The following is a 4,718-nucleotide window of genomic DNA, read 5'->3' as shown; positions in this document are numbered from 1 at the left end:
GTTTACTTCTACCTTCCAGAACCATTTTAATATTTTAATGAGTTCATACATATTTCTAAGTATATATTGAGAGAGACAGTAATTCGCACTCATAAAAATCTAGAATATCATAAAAATTCCAATTTTTCATAATGAAAGTAATCTGAATAAGTAGCATTTACTGAATACAAGCATTTGTTAACAAACACTTGTAGTGATTGTGTATGTATACATGTTCAAACATGTATGTGTACAGATTTCATTTTTTATCATAGCCTGATGGCCATGAGGTCTTGATTGCACATACTCTTCAAATATAAGAATATTAAAAATTATACTATATATAATGATTTACTAACCTTCAACAAAGGAAGCTTTGAACATGCCCTTAGACTGCAAGAATATGGCACTATTTTAATTCTTATTACAAAGGTGGCTGTGTGTGTGTGTGTGTGTGTGTGTGTGTGTGTGTGTGTGTGTATAAAATGATACTTTGAATTATCGATACATTTTACATACAATATTGAAGTTTTCTCTATTATTGTGATGGTTATATACTGAAACCATAAAATATTCAGAGCTTAACACCAAATTTAGACATACATTCTGCAATGGTGGCTAATTGCCTATCTTTATTCTTTGGCTTAGCTATACAACTCTAAAACTCAAAAATGCTTCCAATTTCAATCAGAAATAAATTATTACACAGATATCTTTATTTGTTGGCTTAGCTGTACATCTCTAAAATTCAAAGATGCTTCTAACTTCAATCAGAAATAAATTATTACACAGATTCATAGGAAGCTCCCTTTTCCCCAAATGGTTTGAATATTTTATGAAGAAAGGTTATCAAAATTCTTTATGACAATCCTGTGGTTCTATGGGGCTTATCAGTTTGAAGCTAAAATGTGTCAGAAAAGTATTCATTTTCTCCTTATTCTGGTAGGTGCAAAATTTTATCAACATAAGAATGCCTAAAGCAGTGGTGATATAGCACCCAGCAATCACTACATTTTAGTATAAATCACATTTTTGTGTTTATAGCCCTGTGAGCTTGACCACACACACACACACACACACACACACACACACACACACACACACACACACACATACACATTTCAATAGTGGGAAGAATCAAACTTCATGATTCTCATTAGGACAAAACATATTATATGCTATTTCTTTTTTTATTTGGTTAATTTATTCAAATTACATCTAAATTGTTATACCCACACTTATATCTTCCTGTCCCCACCCCACCTCCCTTTTTCACCCTATTCTTCTCCTCTAGGCCTATGACAGAAGGGAAATCCTCCCCTACCATATGATCATAGCCTACCTGCTCTCATCCTGGTAGACTGCTTACCCTTCCTCTGAGTGCCACGAGGCCTCTACACCAAAGGGAAGTGTTAAAAAGGGGGGCACCAGAATTCATACCAGTGTCAGTCCCTGTTCTCCACACAACTGTGGAGAATGTGCTGTCCATTGGCTAGATTTGAGTAGGTGTTCTACGTTTACTGCATGCTTTGTCCTTGATTACCACAGTAATTTGAACAGACTCCCTCCTCTCAACCCCTGGTCCAGATCCACTAGTCTTGATGGTCTTCTTGTAGGTTTCTATGACCCATTGAATCCTTCAGTTTTCCCATTCTCCCATACCTCTTTCACCAGGAGTCCCAATAGGAAGTCCCAGCATCTATGCCAATTTCCTGGTAAGTGAAGCCTTTCAGGGGGCATCCCTGTAGGGTTAGCATCCAATTATAAGTGAGTATATACCATGTGTATATTTCTGGCTCTGGGATAACTCACTTCGTATGATCATTTTTAGTTCCATCAATTTTCCTGCAAATTTCAGGATTTCCTTGTTTTAATAGCTAAGTAGTATTTCATAGTGTAAACGTACCACAGTTTCTTTATCCTTTCTTTGACTGAGGGACATATAGTTTGTTTCCTGATTCTGGCTATTATGAATAAGGCTGCTATGAACATGGTTGAGCAAATGTCCTTCATGTGTGGTGGAGCATCTTTTGGATATATTCCAAGGAGAGGAATGAACTTAATGAAGTAGTATTGGACATATGTTCTTCCTGCAAGAATCTGGACCACTTTTAGTTCTTGATTCTAAAATTCAAAATGAAAATAAGTATACATTTTATATTAAAATATCCTGAGCATTATAAAAATGAATAATTATTTTGAGTAATGCTTTTAGAAATGTTGAAATCTCATCTCATAATATTTATTATATTAGAATATAATGTGTAAATGAAAGAAGGCAGAAATAATTCAAAGTAATTCTCAACCTCAATACTGCAGAGAATTTCATACAGAGAGGAAAAATGACATTAAATCTAATGAAAGAGTGGGGTGTAATATTATTACCTGATTCTAACTGGCCTTTAGCATTTACTACATTGTCCCTAACTTGAATAACTTAAGTTTTTCATTTTCTACAGTTTTTATATAATGAACTTGCTATACTTCACATTTTCTCATTAAATGTATGACTTGAATCCTTGACTAGGGCAATAGTCCCAGACGTGCATTACCTGGAGAAATTTTCAGATTAAATACTGCTTTGGGGGTTATCAGCTGCATGCGTGCATAATTTGAATTCTAATGAGCAACATGTTAATTGCTGTACTGTTATTAGTAGTAGTAGTCTTTTGAGTGCACAATGAGAAATTTAGTTTTATTTCAATATACAGTGGGCTCCAATGTCTCAATTGTTTTCATACTTTTAATCAAAATTCAATAGCTTTCATTTATTCTTGAAATCCATGGCCCTGTAGCTATTTTTTAACATCAGAAGGACCAGTTTTCTTAGTATATTCTGTGCTACTATTGTTTTTGTTTTGCTTAAATCTCTGAAAAGAAGTTTAATTTAATTTTCCTGAAATAGCATTTCAACGCATATATCCTGCTACTAGGAAAGAACTATGATAGTTCTTGACTATCCTTGAGGACAATCTTTTATTTCTCAATTAAACAACTGATAGAGACAAGAATTAAATTATTCCCTAGATTATTTAACAACTTTCATTACTGACTAATTTGAAAGGAGCTAATTTATGGTATTATATATTCTTCTTAAAGTAAAATTGATCTTGGTTATATATAAGTATAAACACATTTCTAACAGATAGTATTTTATAAACAAATTCCAAGAAAAGTAGATCTGACTCTCATTAAGTAAATCAGAATAGATTTTTAGATTTCTGTTTCCTACTCAGGAAAATGAGCGATATGGGTTCATTGAAGGATTTATAAGATCCTTCTATCCATTACATTCTAAGCAATGTAACAATAATTTGACATGATTAACAGAAATAAAATTGGCATATTCTATACTATTTGACTTACCTTGATATTGTAATTCTGTCTTTAATAACCATTTATATAATTGGACCTGAGACCTACTCAATAGTAGGGAGCTCATGCCTAGTAGTGGAAACTTAGTCAACCTCCTTTCTCTGATGAGGACATGGAAATTAGAGGATAACATAATACTTCCACTTTCCTAGATCAGCATCATTCATAACTGAATTCTAAATACTTATCCTGATAACCAAATATAAGTGTATAGCTCTCACCTTTCATCAAAAACATTTTTCATTGCAACAGATGGAGACCATTACAGAAAACCACAACTGATCAAAGTGCAGAAAACAAGTGAATATTTGGTGCCCAATACCAAAAGATACATTTATAATACAACATCTGCATGTAAGGCTCAGGGTAAATCACATTAGAGGTAGTGTAAAGACAGTAAGAGCCACAGGACCATAAAAACTGCTATGAGATTTTGTTTCCAAGAAATAAAAGAGAAACTACACCCATGAAATCCCAACATCTTGGCTGCCTAACAAGATCCAAACATTTAAAATACCAATAGCCAGACTAACATGAAAGGGTGCGAGAGCAACTGAACTAAGAAATGCTGAGAGCAGGATAATCAGTCTTTCCCAGAAAAGGGCCCCCAACTGCTTATTGAATACTAAATAGTCACCCTTAAAATAATAAACATAAAAATAGCATTATATGGAACCTAGCAGGGTTTTGTACAAATTAAATTTTAAAAGGGGACAGAGATTTGAGAATGAACAAGAAAGATTACATGAGAGGGGTTGAATATAAAAGAGGAAGGGAGGAACAAAACAAAACACAATTATTAAATAAATAAACAATGAGAAAAAGAAAGTCTATTCCAATGTGCTGTTTAAAATATTTACATATATTTGTGAAATAGAAAAATATAACTATCTTTCATATAGTTATTACCAGATCGCCATAGCAATTAACACTTCAGCAAATTTGTTTCATTTTATACTTGTTTTGCTAGGATAACTTTATAAAACTTCTCTTTAAATTTTCATATGCATATAATGTGCTTTTTATAAGATCCATCACCCATTGCTTTCGGTGAAATTCCTCCCTTATCTTTCCTACTACTTTTCTACTCCCAGATTAATGTACTTTTTACCCAGATGCACTCAGTACTCATTATATGTACATGGAGCAATGTCATCCACTGAAACAACATGGGGAAGTGTTATCCAACGAAACATAGCACTCTATCTGGAGCTGTACCTCGAAGAAACTGACTTTCCATCTTCCAGAAGACTGTGAAGTGCTTATTGTATAAATGTGAGTCTATATCTTTAACTTCCCATTAAGTCTCAGGAATCAATGTGGAAGAGGGAAAGAAAATATTTTTAAGAGCAAAAGTGGATCAG

The sequence above is a fragment of the Acomys minous genome (genome assembly GCF_964271855.1).
Source record: "Acomys minous genome assembly, chromosome: 7".
NCBI classification, from domain to species: domain Eukaryota; kingdom Metazoa; phylum Chordata; class Mammalia; order Rodentia; family Muridae; genus Acomys; species Acomys minous.
The sequence above is the reverse complement of the archived record's forward strand: the minus strand, read 5'-3'. Positions refer to the sequence as shown.